Consider the following 20,944-nt stretch of genomic DNA (forward strand, 5'->3'; position numbering starts at 1 on the left):
TGCATAAAAGAAAGACAACTTTGTTCGCCTGTCCAAGGAATAAAAACAAAGCCATCATCAAAACAAACCACAAATGTGAGGGACTTACCGGTATTCTGCCTTGGCAAAACTATTTACATTCCTAAAAGTAGCGGATGTTTCTCAACTTGAATGCATTCAAAATAAAGCTAATGCGCAGAGGAATGCGGTAGCTCTTTAGCCTTCAGGTGGTCATCTCCAGTAGTTCTGACGTTATGTGAATATGTGACTATGAATGTATTTATTTATTCTACAAATACTGCACCAACTGCTCAACAACAGTCCAAATGGTGTTTTACGAACAAAACAACCCTAAACATCGTTGTACAGCGGTACGTGGCAATGTTATTTAGGCTTTGAATTATAACTTTTAGGTTATAATTTATATCCTTCTGCAAGTATTTAAAAAACTGAACTCTTTTAACTCAAATGCTGACAAAGCACTCTTCTCTTTACTGTGTGAAACACTTAGTATCAGGATAATAATAAAAAGTCCTTTATTAATTGTATTAATTATATAATTGCAGTTTGCACTCATGCCAATCAGAGCATGGTTAGAGAAATGTTACTTAGAGTCCAACTGGATCCAGAACCACGTATGCAAAATAGACAAACGGCAACACCAATGATCCAGAAGCAAAAACATGTGCAGGTGCTGGTAGTGTCTTAATACTTCCTGGTTCATTGTTTGAAGTTCTGGGATGTTTTGGCTGGTTGTGACCGGTGGCTGAAGTGATGGATGTGACTGTTGGCGTTTCAATAAGAGCAGGTTGGCAGGCAATGCAGCGAATGGTTGACAACAATGAAGAGAAACCATAGAGATGAGTAAAAATTTAAATAACTCAGCATGGTAAGAAGAAGCTCAAATACCAAAGACTGTTGCAAAACGAACAGGGAAAAATAGTCACTGACCAGTACACTAAGGTAACCAAAAAATAAATAAAAAATAATCCATACATTGTCCCACTAATCCAAGATTGAGTAGCAGAGCAGGTTCAGAAAGGACTCCCTCTCCTTGGCGATACTATGCAGCTCATTGTTGGGAGTCTCAAGGTGTTCCCAAGCCAGAAAGGATATACAGGGCAGGGCTGGACTATATGGAAAAAAAGCATGTCGATAAAATTGAAATCATATTGATCATTATTGGTAAATATAAAAAATTACATATATTTTAAGTGCAGCCCTGGCCATTTAATGCTGTTGATTAATGGCCTATTTTTTAGATACATAACACACAAACACTGAATTCAAACTCAACCCGTTATTCAACCAACTTTTTACCAAAACTGCAAGTTTTTTAAAAAAAGAAAAGAGAACACCCGATATCTGGACTGTTTCAAGGGGCGGGGCTTCATGAAGGAGCATTCCTGGGTCTTTGTTTGTGATTGGTTGGGAGGATGTAACGACTGTAGTATTAAACTACATGATAGGCTAGAATGCAAAAGGAAGGAAAACTGATCTTCTATTGAACTTTTTACTGACCCTTTTTTTCCCTCCATCACACGTCTATCAATCGATATATGTGGTTATTAATTTATCAACCCTGATATAGGGTCTTCAGCCCAGGGTGTTCTTCCCATGACGTCGGGAAAACCTCCAAAGCGAGACACCCAGAAGGCACCCTCATTAACTTCTGAATCAGCACAACTGCCTTCTTTCACTGTGGAAGAGAAGTGGCTCCCCACTTGTTTGTTAGAGCTTAAGCCATCCTTCAAATCAGCTGAACCAGATAACCAAGCTGTTATAACCCGTCAGCAGCTTCACCGTGGTAAATATCCGGTCCGTGTCCTGTTCTATCCAATCAATCCAGACCTTCTTTCCAAAAGCCGGGAGCAAACCTTTATAGGAGACTGAGAGGTATGATCCCTCAAGTCCCAATTCTTGAAGTCTGGGACCATCACCTGGTCTGCCACTCTACAGGTGTTATCCTAATACCCCATGCAACATAGTAAAGGACGGTAAACCAAGGCAATGTCCGACAATGTCTGGTGTCAGCCAGTCTCATTCATCCCACTAACACAAAAACAACTAAACTAAAGACTAAAGTGACAAACAAATCTTAATGTCCTATTGATCATAAAAAAACATAGCAAAGGCTATTATTGTTGGTGTTCCAGACGCAGATAGTTAACATTTCAAAGTACCCCAAATACAAAGTTCATAATTCTGCACAGATAAGAGACTCAAAAACATACACACGTTTTCAAACCTCTGGTTGCCTCGTTATTATTAGAAAACAGTAACAGGCAGCCGAAGTGGCAGGAAGCAAAACCAGTGGGAGGCTAATTGGTGTAAGAGAGCGCTCAGAGGACAAAGGTTTAGTGTTGGGGTTTTTGCTCGCCATTATTTGGATTTCATATAAGATCCAGTCTGACCCAATTAATATGCCACCTGATCGGAGGGCCTCTCATCAACCTAATTTGGAGTATCAATAGGGGACAAATAAGAGTGAGAGCGAAGCTCTTTTTACGCATGCAAACAAAGACCACCCAGTACAAGCTCGAGGAGTCTGATGCCAGCAATGACATAAACCTTTTGTCAAATTCTCACTCGACATAAACAAACAGTTTAAAATTCACACAATTTCGTACCCCTAATGTTCACCAATGTGCCATACACGTCATCAGTCATACTCGCCATGTATAGACAAGGGAGGGCATTGATGGGTGTTTTCATTGTCTGACCACATAGAACATGAACATGAAGTGTTACAGGTTGAATGCATAGCCCAGAGCCTCCTCCCTGCTAACATGATGAACTTTGACCTAGCTTCATTGAATGAACTGGCCCATAGAGACACTTGTTGCAGAAAGTACAGTACAATAGGAATATTGAACACATTACAAAGAAGTCAAGAAAGGCTCACTGGGAGCTGAGAGGATTAGGGTGGAGTTTTAGGGCAATTATAGCCATAAAGTTCAGGGAGAAGGTGAATTGGGGGCAGCACTCAATAGCTTAAATTGCTGGACACAGTCATCGGCAACACCTTTTGTCTGGCTCAGTGACTGTTCAGCGTGGGTAACTGTGCAAGAAAGATCAAATTGACAAAAATAGTTATATGACAATAAAATAAACTAAGGCAAGTACAGAGAAGAAATACAAGAAACGATTAGATCATCAACATGACCAAAGTTTACTTTTGCAACTAAATTTTGTCAATGAACACTCTTTAGTAAATCATCATGACTGAAATCTTATAGGCTCTACTCTTATGCTTTAGCTTTGATTGTCACCCTCGTATTATGACACAAGGTTGGTACAATTCTGATTTCAAGTATTGCTGCTACAGATGGTTTCATACTGCAACAGTGGCCCCCTTTTCTATTCTATTTGTGCAGCCTGCAATGACCAAGTCACATAGCTCTCATCTGAAGTGCAGTTGCAGCTCCTGTGAATGACAGCTGTCACTCTTTTGTGCTCCTCCCAGCACACCATCTGCTTCAGAAGCTGACAATCGCTGGCTCTGCCACAGATGGTGTGAGCTGCACCCAATGCCGGGGCATGTTTCTGCATCATCCAGCAGACCCTGCAAGCATACCCACTAATAAGATGACCACCCATGCCCTGAGGGATTTCCTTTCCAACCATCCGGCAAAACGAGAAGCCGGTCTAAATTATAGTCAAGACTGACCATTAGCAAGACAGATGGGTGAAGCTGAATGAGTGTTGGACAGTGGTGTTTATAAATGCTTGGTGGAAAATAACTTAGATTTTAAATCCATCCAACAGATATGACCCATTGGTATAGCTAGAAAAACAGGCTAGCATTCTAAAACATACCATTAAAAGAATTATGTTTGTCAGATCAGCTAAAGAAGATTTTGTAGGATAATCAGCCCAAACATGACAAATGGTTGTTTTTTGCTGCTCCTCTGGCTTTTATTCTTTGTGACATGGACCTCACAAATCTATCCATCTATCCAAATCATGATAGACAAGAGCAGTGGCCATATTACAACAGATGAAGCCCCAATCCATCTGTCAATCTGCTATTTTATCCCACCACCACTCATGAACAAGACACCAAGATACTTAAACTCCTCTGGTTGAGGCAGAGACTGACCCTCAATCCAGACGGAGCCGTCAACCTTTTTCCAGTCAAGAACCATGGCCTCAGACTTGGAGGAGCAGAATCTCGTCCCAGTTGGTTCAGTGAACATGAACATGGCCTGAAGAAGTCAACCAAACCACGTCACCTGGGAAAAACAAAGATGAGATCCTGAGGTTCCCAAACCAGACAACCACCTCCCCACGACTATGCCTTGAGATCCTATCCATCAACACCACAAACAAGATCGGTGACGGAGATCAACGCGCACTGAGAACCAGCTCGACTTCGTGTCAAGAATGCAGACATAGTTCATACTTGGGCATACAAGGATTGGATAGCCCTTAAAAAAAAAAAACACCCAGAAACCTCATGCTCCCTGAGCACCACCCATGTTTACCCTTTCTGAATCACTGAACGGTTTTCCAGAACTTCCTTGAGGCCAATTGAAAGTTTCGCTCCATAGCCTTTCAAATTCCTCCCATGTCCAAGTTTTTGCTTCAGCAACCACAGAAGCTGTCATCTTTCTGGCCACCTGGTACTTGTCAGCTGCTTCATGGACAAGCAACCCTTAAAAGGCCTCTTTCTTCGGAGATGTCAACACCATGGGATCTCTTTCTGGGGGTTGGTTTGTTTTGCCCGCCGACGAGACGCTTTCAGCTCAGCTCCACTGTGTCTGGACAGCAACAGGACCGGGTAAATACGTCTTGTTACACTAAACTTTTTTACTCCATCATGATACACTGAAACATTTTTATTGGCTTGTTGGCTTGTCTTCATAGTCCCTGAGGCTTCAGTCCCAGTAAGCCAGTGCATTAATGCAGGCTTGACCACCTCATGTCCATTCTTCTCCACCCAGGCAATGAATCATGGGCAGCAGGCATTATGTGCTGGGGGTGGGAATCTTCAGGCACTTGCCAAATCGATTGAATTATGATTCAGAAGGCTAGGAGGCAATTTTAAATGGATGATGTGAGAGATGTTGCATGTTTTAGCCCAGCCACCCACCGCTATGCCTGTGTACCTACAGATCTTTCTCATCCTCAACTTTATTCACCAAATTTGTGGGTTCAAATAAGGAATTTGACTGTGGATTCCAACCAAATCATGTAAATAAAACAGGCAGGCAGGTAATCAGCAAGCAGATTTGCAATCTACAGTCTATAACAGATAAAAAAAACATTCAAGGAAAAGGTAAGAACCGGGGCAGTATGTACAGGAGAGTCATTTTCCTCTCAGCAGAGTAGCTGGCTACCCTGACAGTAAGGTGTTCATGAGAGACAGCTTGGAGATAGAAACTGCGTTAGCTCATTGTAGCCATTGGCACCCTATATTGCTGACCTGAGGGTGAACAAATCAATCCACCTGCTCTCTGCATGCAGATTCATCACCATCCTGGATCAGCCCAATGACATTGGCTGGTTATCCAGGTGGAGGGCGGTTCTTTGAGCTGGGTGAGCTTCCGGTGGATGATGTCAGGGTTGATCGTGTTGAAGGCCGAGCTGAAGTCTACAACCAGGATCCTGGTGCCAGTCCCTGGATGGTCAAGAGGCACAGGGTGAAGTGTAGACCCAGGTTGACAGCGTCCTCTGCCGACCCGTTTGCCCGGAAAGCAAACTGCAGGGAGTCCAGCAAGGGGCCTGTGATGTCTTTCAGTTCCTTCAGCACCAGGGGCTTAAAGGATTTCATGACCACAGACAACAGAGGCAATAAGTCTATAGTGATTTAATCCAGTGAATGTCTGTTTTCTTGGGAACAGGGATGACGGTGGAACGCTTTAAGTAGGCGGGAACTTCACACAGTTCCAGAGACTTGTTGAGTATGTTGGTGAAGATGGAGGTCAGCTGGTCAGTGCGTGATTTTAAGCTGACGGGGGAGACACCATCAGGAACCAGTCCTTTCTTTCCACTCAGATGCTTGGATGCCCTGTTGACATCGTCCTCTTTAATCTTAGGTGCAGGCAGAGGTTGAGCGGAGGGGTTTTGAAGAGTTACTGGTGGGGGGTTTGGGGGCCCATTGTGTGAAAATGAGGTGTGAGGTGAAGCACACATAAATGATCTGAATAAAGGGCCATTCAAAATAAAAAAAATATGTCATGTTAACATAGCAATCAGAATGTTGTGATCGGATTGAGCTAAATCGAAACGAAATTGTATTAGAAAAGAAACGGGTGGTTTATGCCGTTCAATCCAAACAGTGTCTAAACACTTGTACTGAGTGGACTGGGGCAAACTGCCCTGACTGCTCATGTGTGTCTATCTCCCTCATATTGTAACACAGGAAGACCAACAGTATGTGCTGCTAAGCCTGTAGCTTTATTAGCAAGTCCAGTAGCGTCTCATCCATTTTTATACCAGGGGCTGAGTGAATACTCAAATACTTCTGATTGGCTGCAGGGTGTCCGTTAAAAGGTGTTGCAGGACACCTATAAAAAGTTCCAGTCAAATGGCCGGATTCTTCTAAATTATTGCGCTGGCTCAAATATTAGCTGGTAACGGCAAGACAGGTGCTGCTGGTTATGTTGGCAACACGTCACAAAAATAGATATTAAATAGTTCCCTCAGCTGCTTCTTGTGAAAAACCTATGGTTTTAAATGTGAAAAAAACATTTAAGTGTTAATAATTGATTAAATTTTTATTTATTTCATTAGTGACCATACTATAGGTGGGGTAATGCCCTAGCCTCGTAAGACCATCCTGATCTCGCGAGCTTTCAAGGTTTCACTCGCAGATCAGTCTGGCTACTTTCCGTTAAAGAAAATTTGGAGCAGTTCATCAAACGAACGTCCAATCAGCGTTGGCTTTGAGGCGGGTTGAGGTGTGACGCAACGAGAAGCGCGACAGTTCAGTCTAAAGAACATGGCGGCTTCAGCCGATGAAACTAGCGTTAGCGTGGCTATCGAGCAAGTTTTATTGGAATTACAGAGTATTTCTTCACTGAAAGAAGAGCAAAACACCGCTCTGGAGGCTTTTCTCAGAGGAAAAGATGTTTTTGCTCTTCTCCCGACTGGTTTCGGCAAGAGCTTGTGGTTGTGTTTTCGTCGTCGCTGTTAGTACGTCATAGGCTTCGTTGATCTGATTGGTTCATTTGGCCCGTCTATCACCAACATAGGCCAATCTGCTAACCAGTATTTTCACCCCTTCCCAAAATTACTTCAACGGAAGGTTTCCAGATAGGTAGGTGGAGCAAATCCATCTGGCGGAGTCAGGTTAGTAATGCCCTTCAAGGTGTCCATTATCAGAAATGAATGGACTTCTTCTGAAGCAACCGTTCTCCGCTTCAATTCGGACGGTTCACACCTCTGCGTCATCCATTCATTACTGAAAATGGAAACCTTAAAGGTCATTTATCCCTTACTAATAACTGGGTGTGGGTCCATTCTGGGTACTCAGAAGACACACAATGGACACACTTCCATGTTTGTTTGTTGTTTTTATTAGCAAAGACGGAAGTACAGCCTCTTCTACTTTGGTTTTTAGGGAAATTTGAGGACTCTTGTCATGTCAGAGTGATTCTATTCAGAATAAAGTCCGGTGTACGTCATGATCGGATTAATTGGTTAATTGACCCTAACCCTATAAATGATGTATTTGGATTATATTTTTCCTTTTCAATCCGAACACATTTCAGTCTGATTAAGGAATTTTGCACGAGTAAACAGCTATTGAAGTATCTTCAAGTTGGAATTATATTTATTTATATTTAAAGCCATGGCCCAAAAGCCCTGATTCTCAACGACTCTTAATGGTCGCACATACTTAATTGTAACATTAGGAATGAATTTAGTAATTCGCTTTGTTTTTTTCCAAACTAGAGGGAATATTTAGCCTCACTAGCTTGATGAGCTTTTGGTTTATGGTGGAAGGAAAGATAAGCTTTTTTACTTCCACTTCTTAGTTGAAACATGTAATATAGTTCTTATAGCTTAGTGTTTCAAAGGACTTCCCACCATTTTCACACATCCTGCACATGGCATGAATGTTGTCCAAGAGATTTTTCTTTGCTTGTGACCTTTATGTATTCGCCATAGAACTGTACCAGTGCCACACTTAGGCACTTATCTTAATGTTAATTTAGCATTCCTCAAAATTAACATCAAGATAAGTTTTACTAATTGCTAATTGAGTCAGAATAGTCAAGTTCTGTATGTCAATGCATTAAAGAATGGATTTTTGCTGCATATTACCCTCTGATTTATTAATTTTATTGTGCCAGGTTCGTTTTCAATTAAACAAAACGTCTTGGTAATCTGCATAGATTATATTTTTGTGGTTATATATCTTGACGATATACTAGCAAGGATAATTTTTTGCATACCTTGATAACAACCAGTAGATATTTGTGCTACTGTTTCCTTTCTATCATATTGAACCAGTCTGTCCATTCTCCTCTGACAACAAGAAGGAATGTTTGCTAGTAAATCTAAGAGATGGTTGTGTGTTAAAATCCCAGTGGTTTAGCAGTTTTTAAAATAACCAGACCACTGTGTCTGGTTATTATATGTAAAGTTACTTTAATCCTCTCTCTCTAGTCTCTTCTGCTGCTCATTTTGAAAAAAAATCGACCTTGTCACATATAAATACCTAATTATGTCTGATTTGCTATTTGTGTTAACAATCAATTGAATACAGTACATAATAAAGTGACCAGTGACTGTGCTATGTTCAACCTTTCTATGGTCTTTTGGTCTGCCCTTTTATAAAACCTTCTTTAGGCTGATTTATGTCGATTTAGTTTATAATTTAGAGATATTGCGGATCTGTGTCAATGGAAAAAGTGCTAAATCTGAAAAGCAACAACAATCATCAGTCCAAAATATCAAGAAATATCAACAGATATTTAAAAAGAATGATTCAGGAGTTTGTGACAAATCTTTTCAAGAGCTATTATGTCCAAAAACACTTTAAACACACTCTAGCGATGCACAGCAATTTGCACATTACGTCCACTCATTTGCAATGCCCCTCACAGCAGTGTGTTAATACTTTATAATCAGTTGGACGTCTGTATTTTAGTGACGACAGGAATTTGAGAGAGTGACTAAACCTTTTGTCCCGAACTGTTTCTGACATTAATCCTAACTCTGCCTCTCTTTTGGAAAGAAGTTTTCAGCTCCCCTCACAGCATTAATTCTTAAAAAAGCAACAGTTTTATACTTATGTTAGTCAAACCTGACGGTGGGAAAAACATCTGATCAAAAAGCGATGTAAATAATAAAAATGATATTAAGACATAGATTACATGCAGACGCTTTGTTTTTGCAATGAGAAGTGCTGACAGGGTTGTTGGCTGCTCTCTGGAGATGTCGTTTTATTTCTTTGGGGAGGGGGGGGGGGGGACGCTGAAAAAAAAAAACAGGAAGGTCATATGAGGACACAGCTGCACTCTCTCTGTCTCTAATGTGGTAACGCTGGATACACCAAAATAATCCAGGTCACTGATCAAACATCCAAAAAACACAACCTTGGATCGGCCCAGTCCTCACTTCCCTTTGCCTTGAAGTCCAGGAAAATGACAACAGATGGAAGTTCTTTGTTGCAAACTGAGATGAAATAAAGAATTTATTTCCTTCTTGCAGTTAGGTATAAACTCTTTTTAGTTTCTGGATTTTTTGTTGTTGTTGTTTAGGTTTGTTTCCTGTTATTTAGAACTCATGCATATACAAAAAAAAATGATACGGCATAAAAATATTTCTCTTTTTTGACAGATGTCAGATTAATATTTATGAGCTGATATAAAGATGTATTTACTGTTATCAGTGACTGTTACAGGGTGGACAATAGTCCCCAGTACTGTGGATTCTAGGTTTAAAATTGTAATATTTTTAGGGTGATGTAGCAAACATTTAGAACTCGGGCAAGACATGCCATCGGCTACAGTGCCAGCCAATGAAAAGTGCTTGTGCGTTTCTTTGAGCGACTTGAGCAGTCAGTGAAAGGCGCTGTGGGGTCTCCATAGTTCACATGGCAAACTCTCAAACACCCACGGAGGGCGTCCTCCCTCCCTCTCCTGTCATGCCTTAACTGAGGAGAGTGTTGACACAGTGCTGGCCAATCTAATTTTGATTGTCAGGAGCAACGAATTGTGATCCTCCCCCCGCCCCCTTGAGAGCATCAAGTTCATTTCTCTGGTTGCATAGGGTTTTTTTTTTTTTTTCCTTCCCCACCATCACCACCACCACCAAGTTCCCCACAGCCCCAGCTCCCCACCACTAGAACAATATCCAGCCATTCCTGGGCCTCTCAGAGTGAGCTCACTGGAGTTAATCTCTCAGGCTTCTCTTCTTCTTCTCTATTGCTGCCTCTCTCTCGCTCGCGCTCTCTCCCTCTCTTTCTATTCAAAAAGCCATTTGAGAACAGCTTGAATTAGTGACAGTTATTATTCAGGCTAATGAGTAAAATCTCAAAAGGCAACAAAAGTGGACTGTGACATCAGCTACACCAGCATTCATAAATCATTCATTCACTGCAAAAAAAAAAAAGGGATGTATCAGCAAAGGACAGATTTTATGCAACTTATGATTTTTTTTTTTTAAACACACAACAGAGTTGAAATGAGATGCAGAAATCCATATCAGTTGTGTAAAACCCTTCACTGGAGAATCTATGAAATGTCACTAATTCCTTATTGTATCCTCAGATCTGCACCATCAGAGAAAACAGATGGTCCTCTACACATTTTGCATGAACGTGTGTATTTGTGCACATGTGTGTGAATGAGTGTGCACACTATGAAAAGGCAAAGCTTGTGTTTATGTTAATGCTGTTTTAACTTTCAATGTTTTTCACGTGATTCTTGCCATAACGAACTCAATCCAACATAGCGAAAACTATCTTTCTCTTTGCTTTAAAAGCAGTGAATTAAGACTAATCCATTATTTATGCATTCAGTGATATTCTAATTTAGTTCATTGTGTTCCATTGTTTTAAATTTAGCTATGCATGAAAAGAGGTTCCCTTACGACGAGCTACGACATTTGGTTGATGCCTCTGAGCCGTGTGTAATCACATCCAAGCAGTTGGGAGACAGATGTTCATTTTCTCAATGCACTCTCTCCCATTGAGATGCAGCACCATTTGTCTGTATGGTGTAATTAAAACTCTGATGGCAATCCAGAGAGAGGACAGGAAAGGTATAAATCCGCTTCTATGTTCAGCCTTATTGTGTTATTTTATGGCAATTTTGAGTTGTTTGCAAATACTGCAGTTCAAGTAAACGTGTTTGAATCATTTATGTCTTGTTCTCCAAATGTCTCAATCTTTTTTTACATATGTTGTGTACAGTACAAGAAGTGGACGAATTTTAAATGTAAATTACATAAGTTCATACATAAGTTCACATGCAGTTTTACAATATGGCCAGATAGGGGCAGTACAGCTACAGGCCCATTTTAAGATTTCTCAGCTTTCCCTAACATTCAGGTCTCATTGATTGGAACCTAAAAGTAAATTATTTATATTTATATATATATATATATATATATATATATATATATATATATATATATATATATATATATATATATATATATATATATATATATATATATATATATGTGAGTGTGTGCGTGAATGGTTGTTTGTCCTGTTTGTCTCTGTGTTGCCCTGTGACAGACTGGCGACCTGTCCAGGATGTACCCCGCCTCTCGCCCATTGAACGCTGGAGATAGGCACCAGCAACCCCCGCGACCCCATGAGGGATAAAGCGGTTTGGAAAATGGATGGATGGATGGATATATATATATATATATATATATATATATATATATATATATATATATATATATATATATATATAGTTGTTATATAAGGTACGGCACTGCATGTTTATTTGTACAGCAGCACCTTACACACATACTTTGCATGAAAATAAAGGACCATAGCCAAAAAAAAATTCATTAGACAAAAGAAATATCAACAACAACAAAAATTAAGCATCAGATAAAATTGAAGAAATGTTAAAACAAGCATTTAAAATGACACAAAGATGAATTCATAAATTCAGCTTTGTCCTTTATGGGAAATGAGCATTAAATTATGTTTTCAGCCCTAATTCAATTCAAAAAAGATTTAATATGTAACACCAAAGGAAAATTAAATAATTATTTAAATGTTTATTTTTTAATCATTAATTTGCCATAGGGAAATTATTATAGAGAAAAATAACAGAGAAGCCACCACATTCTGCACAGCCTAGGTTTTTAGTGATTTGGATTCAAAGCTCTGGTGAATAGAAACTAAATCCTGCCAGCTTATTAAATCTAGTCTTTTACATACAGTGAGCCAGGTGTATAAGGACTAGTGTTAGATAATGAATTTTCCTGGTGTTTGTCAGGACTCTAAAAACATTTCAGATGAGCTGCCGGGGTCTAATTGATCTTGTACAGACCGGGAAAAACATTACTAAAATAATTTCACCTTCAGAGAAAGAGCATTCACTGTAAAACCTTTTTTCTGGTATTTTTTTCAAGATTTCAATAAGCTGAGTTAGTAATAGTCTTTGTGTAATAGATGTTAGATTTAGGTTTGAGTAGATAAACATGCATTCTAGGACATAAATAATATTCTATATAGTGATTCACAAACATGGTCAAGTGTCATAAGGTCTGTATTTTTTAAGGATTCAAATGAGGAGATGCATGGGGCTTCATGATACAAGCTAGGTTGAGCAAATATCTTAGTGGTCTAAGAATTTGGCCTTGAGGAACCCCACATACGACTTTTGTTCATTCAGATTTGTAATTGCCAAATTACACAAATTAGTTTTGGTCTGCCAAGTAAGATATCACCCAATTTAGCCCAGTGCCAGAAAATCCCGCCCACTTTTCCAGTCTATCAATCATCACTTATGCAACTTTTGTCGTAGCTGGTTTAGATTGCCACGAAGGAAACAGAAACTGGAGGGTATTTTTATTAGTCTGGTACCATCTTGTGGAACATTCAAAAATCTTTTTGACTCGAATCAAAACCTGTATTAGTTTCAGCTCTGCCTGATGACAGTTCAGCTCAGTGTTTTTATTACCGTTAAACTATAAAGATGTGATATTATGGAGGCTCAATTTGCATACATTTGAGAGAAAATAGAAAAAACTAAAAAACTTCTACCACCAGTCGTACAAACATCCACAAACAACTTCACAACATGCAAAGAAAGAGAAGATTGTTAAAGTAAAGCAGTGTGTAAACTATTAGATTTAGGCAACAAAATCATTTCTGAACAACCTTTGCCTAAGTTTTGTAACCACATAACAGATGTGCCAAAACTGAAACCATGGAAGGAAGGAGGGGGCAAAACAACTTACCACTTAACTCACAAAATCTTAGTTCTTAAATTAGCAAATAGCGGTTTGCATTCAGGCTTTAAGACCAATTGCTGCTTGTCAGAAGCAATCTTGACATTATGGAAAACTATTTTAAATTGAAAGATCAAAGGTGAAAGGCCAGAATTATTCTGTCAGGGCCAGAGGGGTCATTGAGGGGGAGGACTGACCGAATCAGGGCTCCTTTAAAGAAAACACTATTTTTTTTTTGTTACAAACACATATTTGTTATGCCTTAAAGCGTTACTCCTTTGTGATTTACGAAATGCTAGGTTAAAAACGGCAATGGATGGAGGTAGGATCGTAGGTGCATGATTTGCAAGCTGTCACATGACTGCCTTGCAGATGAAGAGCAGTAGCCCCCTCGTTCTCCACCCCGCGCGGGGCGCTCCCCAGCCCCCTCGCTAAGAAAGCCTCTCTCCGTACCCCTTGGGAGGAGGTCTGTTGCGCCACGGCCACACTAAATCAACATCGCCCAAATGAGGTGTCACACTTGACCCCCAGCAGCCTCGGCCCCTCACACGGGTGTCAGAGCCACAATGAGCGACCCTCCATCTCCAGCGCCTGCCTGACACATTTTGATTCATGAGAGAGCCTGGGCCCTGTCAGGACAAAATTACCCCTATCAAAATGCCACCATCAACACATTCATCAACTCCACCTCTGAATCCGCCTTTTTTTTTTTCTTTCTTTTCTCCTCAAAAAACAATTCATCTCCAAAATCAACATGCTGGACATGCGCCTGCCCTCGGCCTGTGTAGAAGCACATGTTTTCATGGTCCACCTCTGGACAGCTCACATGCAAATGCATGTTCCCACTGATTACCTCCCATTATATCGCCAAAGGCCGGTGAGGGTGAGGGTCCGGCCTTCTGCTCTTTAAGAGGCTGAACTCTGTGTCCCCCAGGCGTTGGTGAGTCCGTCCTGTGGCCTCATGACACAGAACGCTGACTGTGTGAACAGGTCCGAACGCATAATAATAATAAAGAAAAGGAGATTCAAATCTAAAGGAGATGTCTTTGAGTGCCTCGTGGTCACGTACGTCAATCCGTGACGATTATCCTCGCATTAAATGAAGGAAGCATCGTGATCGAACGTCTGACTCCTGAAAAAAAATAATGCACATTAAACTCAGCAAATGAAGACTGTCCAGAGAAGGAGCATGGCCGCTCCCTTTCCCAGGAGATCCGCTCCACCATTGTGGACACAGCTGAGACTTTCATCTTGCTGGGATCACCCTGGGAACAGATCATCTACCACCTAATCTGCTCAGCGGCAGATGCTCTCCTGCAAGTTCGAAGCAAAAGATCGATGATATCTCCTTTCTTACAGTTAGTTATAACTCTGCCTTTCTTCTGTTTTTCTTTCTTTACGACGACAGCTAGCGTTTTGGCCCCATACTGAGAAGATCATTTACTGTTAAATGACATTCAACTTGGCCCACTGAGGCAACCATCTGCTGCAAAGCCTTTCCCCTGGGTGACGAAGTCACTCCAATAAGATAAGTGTAGCTGTCAACCAACTGGTCCCATCATGAGCTGCTACAAATGTCCATAATCTCAACATCATTATCTTTCAGAGTGAGAATGTGAAACTGTCACTATCTGTTAGTGAAACCATCAACTATTTCCAAGGAGTCTTTGATTCATAATTTTTTTATGACATCGTTATATCCCAGAAGTTTTCATATTGACCAAATGCATGAAAGTTGAAAAAAGGACAGTTTTAGTCACCATGAAATACAAAGTAATTATAGGCTAAATGAATGGCTTGAGAGCTGGTGTTTATGTTAAGTATGAATAAAACTGTAATAACCAAAACAGAAAATGCTGCTAATCTTACATTTGTGTCTAGATTTAACAGCAGTTTAAATCCCTTTTAGGTTAAATTAACTCTTGTGGATTTTGAAAGCTACTGGAGGATGTCCCAAACGTCCTTGTTTAAAGAATCTGACTCTTTATGTCATGTCTGTCTGGGAGTGGCTGCAAACAGACAGTGGCGGCAGGTTGAATCGCATTTTAAAACACTAGTCATTGTTACCGCTGTTCATTTCTGATGTGGATGTGAAACCCTCCTTTTGTTGTTGTTTATTTTGATAAATGTAAATAAAAATGTACAAAAAGGTTTACATACACACAAAGGGGAACATGTTCTATGAATTAGTAATTGGACTGAATGGATTTATTTGAAATGAGACAAGTGTTAGGAATTAACAACAAAAAAAAAATCCCACTTTAACATTAGCTCATTTGTAATATATACATACTCACATAAAAGAACGACATAATACAAGGTTTAAATTCTAAATACAGTATAAGACATGACATCAAGATATGTGGGTTAGAAGCTGGACCAAAATGCAGACAGCAACTCTGGAGCAGCACGATAGGTTTAAAGGATTTAATGATAACAAAGGAAACTCACATGAAGTGGAACACAAAGAGAACAGGACATAAATCAGAGTTACAGGCAGAAAACAGAGCGGGCACGTGATATAACGAGCAGTTTAACGGGAGGATCCAGCAGGGAACATTGGGCAATAGTTAATTTAAACACTGAGGGGTGTGAAGAGAATGACTTTGGAAGTTGGTGTGATAATCAGAGGATAATGTGGAGCAGCCTAGGCAGAAGGTGAGCAGGGAGGCTGAGGGAAGGGTACTAATTAGGACAGACTAGCTGAACAAAGACACAAGGAAACGTCTCACCAAAGGAAAAAAGCAATCAACTGGTTCCCTTATATAGGACATTTTTGACCAATCTGTATAATCTGACTGATTTTGACTTTGTAAAGTGCCTCGAGATGACATGTTTCATGAATTGGCGCTATATAAATAAAATTGAATTGAATTGAATTAAAACTGAGCTGAGAGAAATAAATCCAATAACACAAAAGAATAGAAAGCAAGGATGAACAAATAAACTAAACACAAAACCATGAAAACCAAATTTTGCAAGACTAAATTGAATCTTAATAAACAAGGGAATACTGAAAACAAAAACAATAAAGAAAACCAAAACCCTAAGACCGGGGCCCTGTTTCAGAAAGAATGGCTGATCTTGTCATGATCCCCGTTTTTTTCCTGTCATTAGTTTTTGTTTATTTTATTTGGTAGGGAGAGCTACAATAAATATAGATCATTATATTAACAAAGTAATCTCACGCCTGTATCATAGTACCTAAGGCCATAGCTAATTCGCAACACTTGTCCCCTGAAGGGCGTTTAGTATTTTGTTCATCGTGGATTTAGTTACATTATTCCTGTTTGTGCTAGATCTTTGTTTTCCTGCACATTTTACTTTAGTTAGTAGTTTGTTAATATTTAGTCTATTTACTCTTTGTGGTTTCTGTATTCTCATTAGGTCCTGTGTTTCTTCTTTGTCTCTTTCATTTCATTGCACTCCGTCTCAGCTAATCATGAAATTGTCTCCCTAATTGCTTCCAACTGCTCTCCTGCTTTCCCCTCACTATTTAAACCAGTGGCTCCTCTTCCTCCTTGATGGATCCTCTGTTATGCTACCCTTGTTCTAGTCTGCTACTTGGGTTATTCATGGTCCTTGTCTGCACCTGCAATGCCTCTACAAGTCTGTTGCCTTTTTGGCAATAAATAATTACCTTCACCTTAGTATGCAACTTCCAAGCTCTTATCTGTATTTTTGTCCTGCAACAACCTCAACAAACATGACAGACCTTCCTCTAGTAGAAAACAGATACCCTGGGTAGATCTACCCCACTCTGTCATACTCTGCGTTCACAGTATTCAGTGCATTGATTACATGTCTAGGTGCAACCCTACAGACACAAAAAGGATACAGCAGCAAATCAAGATTAAATATAAAAATACTTTTACAAGCTATTGTTAATTTTGGCAATAACTAACTAGAGCATTTGTTAGTTATATTCACAACAAGTGTGATTAACAATGGGCTGGTGTGAGTTATTGAAATAAGGCTAACCCTCACTTGTCTGGAGTAAATGTGTAATTTAACAGTCATAACTTTTTCAATTCCCAAGAGCCAGCTTCTGCAGCCGAGGATCGGAACGCCAAGGTCCCCGCCCTCTACTGCTACCCGTTGCACAATGCACCCGACCCCTTTGGCCCCTCCGACAGGTGGTGAGCCCATTGGAAGGGGGACCCATGTTGCCCCTTCGGGCTGAGCCCGGCCGGGCTCCATGGGCAAAAGCCCGGCCACCAGACGCTCGCCAACGTGCCCCACCTCCAGGCCTGGCTCCAGAGTGGGGCCCCGGTGACCCGCGTCCGGGTGAGGGAACACGAAGTCCAACAATCTTATTCATCATAAGGGGCATTTTGGGCTGCGCTTTGTCTGGTCCCTCAGACTGGTCTCACGAATGAGGGGAAGATGGAGCGGGAGATCGACAGGCGGATTGGTGCAGCGTCTGCTGTGAAGCGGGCGCTGTACCGATCCGTTGTGGTGAAGAGAGAGCTGAGCCAAAAAGCGAAGCTCTCGATTTACCGGTCGATCTACGTTCCTACCCTCATCTATGGTCACGAGCTTTGGGTCGTGACCGAAAGAACGAGATCCCGGATACAAGCGGCTGAAATGAGTTTTCTCCGTAGTGTGTCTGGGCTCTCCCTTAGAGATAGGGTGAGGAGCTCAGTCATCCGGGGAGGACTCAGAGTAGAGCCGCTGCTCCTCCACGTCGAGAGGAGCCAGTTGAGGTGGCTCGGGCATCTGGTCAGGATGCCTCCTGGACGCCTCTCTGGTGAGGTGTTCTGGGCACGTCCCACCGGGAGGAGGCCCAGGGGAAGACCCAGGACACGCTGGAGGGACTATGTCTCCCGGCTGGCCTGGGAACGCCTTGGGATTCCTCCTGAGGAGCTGGCCCAAGTGGCTGGGGAGAGGGACGTCTGGGCCTCCCTACTGAAGCTGCTACCCCCGAGACCCGACCCAGGATAAGCGGAAGAAAACGGACGGACGGACGGAACTTTTTCAATTGTAGATGGTCTACATACTCTTGAGGAATCTTCTGTCCTAAAACAGCATGCAGTTCTGTAATGCCTGATCAAAATCTGGAAACCCACTAATTCCACCAACACAAGAAGCTTTCAACCAGAAGAGGGAGGTCCTTGGTTGACAACACCACCTTTTGTCCCACCTTGTATTCAGGGGCGATACTGCAGCGACGGTTATCAGCCTTGACATATGTTTTGTTAATTTTAATGAACATTTTGTGGGCTTCTCTCCCAATGCTTTGGTAGCATAGGCCAGCATTGTGGGCAGACGGAACCTCTCTTCGATGGAGAACACTGGAGGTTGATAGCCATAGACCACGGAGAACAGGGACAGACCAGTGGTGCTAGAAGGGACAGAATTGATGGCCTGTTCAACCCACATAACATTGTAAGACCACTTGAATGGGTCCTAGTCACACAGGATGCGTAGTTTGGTTTCTCTTTGTTCATTCGTTTGAGGGTGGAATCCAGACAACAGGTTGACTGAGACCCCAAAGGCAGGGACAGAACTCCTTCCAGGACTGGGAGATAAACTGAAGGCCTCTGTCAGAGAATGTCCGTCCGCAATCAATGTAGCCTAAACACTTGTTTAGTAAGGATTTCTCTCAACTCCTTGGAAGATGGGAGCTTAATGAGGAGAACCAGGTGGACCATCTTGAAAAATCGATCGACTATAGTCAGGTGCACAGTGTGACTTTTGGACAGAGGAAGACCGGTGATGAAGTCCATTGAGACTTCAAAAATGGCCAAGATGGAACTGGAAATGGCTGCAACAAACCTATCGGTGGCCTCTTGGCACAACACATCTTTCCTCAGGGATTCCCACCAGAACTGGGAAGAGACAGTTTTGAGGGTTCTTGACTGGCCATTATGACAGAAGATCTTAGATTTGTGACAGATTGCCAGGACCTTGGGAATCAGATGATCTGTGACAAACAGGCGGTTCTCAGGACAGGATCCAGGAATCGTGACAGTTCTGTGTGCTTCTCCGACCTCACTCTCTAGTTTGGTCATGGTGACTGCCAGTCACGCTTCCTCCAGGGAAAATTAGGTCCTTATCCTCACTCGTCTAGGAGCTACATTCAGGTTCCTCCATGCATGACAGGACATCAGGTTTTATATTCTTGGAGCCGGGTCTGTAGGGCACAATACAGTTGAATCCTGAGAAGAATAGAGCTAACCTGGTTGACAAGGGTTCAATCTTCTGGCAGATTTAAGATATTCCAAGTTCTTGTGGTCAGTCCAAACCAGAGATGGTTCCTTGGCCCCCTCCATCCAGTGTTTGCATTCCTCCAGGGCTAATTTAACAGCCAGAAGTTCTTGTTCTCCCACATGGTAGTTGCGCTCTTCATCAGATAGGGTCCTCAAAAAGAAGGCACATGGGTGAATCTTGGAACCATCAGCTCTTTGGCTCAGAATGGCACCTACCCCAGTGTTGGAGGCATCCACCTCTACAATAAACTGTTGGGTAGGATTAGGAGTGTGCAGGACAGGAGCTGAGGTAAACAGATGTTTAAGCCTATTGAAAGCTTTATCTGCTTCTTCGGTCCACATTAACGTTTGGAGCAACCTTGACTAAAATTGCCGAAGTTGCCGAAGGCCAGGAATTGTTGTAGCTGAAGAGCAGAAATCTTTGCGGGATCCATGGTGATCTGATTGGGAGCGATGATGAAACCAAGAGAAGGAGTTGTATCTTTGTGAAACTCGCACTTCTCTGCCTTAATGAATAAGTTATACTGCAACAGGCGGAGAATTACGGAATGGACGTGTTGCTGGTGCTTGGTCGGGTTTTTGGAAAAGATGAGTATCTATCTGCTTATGCTCTCCATCTACATGAACACCTTTGTAACAAGAAGAACACAGAAGTAATAACGTATGACTGTAAACTGGTGTCTGATATGTCAGAGAACCTTTTAGAAATCATGAATGCAGATTCAACTGTGGAAAACCCCATAATACAGACTGAAGCCTTGGGTAAAGTATTGAATGAGGATTACATTCATGTGTTAAATATAGTTGAAAATCTTAATGTCAAAGTGTTTCTTCGCAAACCTCTCGTGCCTTCTGATGAAATTGTCTGATACTTAAATTTCTGGAAAAAGCATGCACTACAAGACTTGTGGAATTTATTAATTGCATTATTTTCTGGGAGAAAAGGTCTCTTCAACAAAGACAGCTTCTCTCTGAATAAACCAGGTGCAAAACGCCTCATTTCCAATATGTTTTTCTGTGTGAACAATGCACCATCAGCTCTGACAAGGTACAACAACTGCACAAACAGACGTTAAGCCTGATGCAGCCTGCAACAGCCAAGATAAAGATTGCCAGGAAGATGACGCAGAAAGTGACTTCACCACCCTACCCCAGAAGGACTCAACAGGTCAAAAAAAAAACCAAAAACACCAAGTTACCTCGAGAGGAAATGCAAAACTTCCCACCACTAATACTGTACCCACCTCCCCTCTCTCTCCACTCAGTCCAGATGTACCATTCCTGGATTTCACCAACAATATGGAAGAAGTTTTTCAGACTGGCTTACAGCTGACATCTTCTGCACACAGCCACCCTGATAACCAGACTCCTAA

The sequence above is a fragment of the Fundulus heteroclitus genome, chromosome 20, assembly GCF_011125445.2.
Source record: "Fundulus heteroclitus isolate FHET01 chromosome 20, MU-UCD_Fhet_4.1, whole genome shotgun sequence".
Classification (NCBI taxonomy): Eukaryota; Metazoa; Chordata; class Actinopteri; order Cyprinodontiformes; family Fundulidae; genus Fundulus; species Fundulus heteroclitus.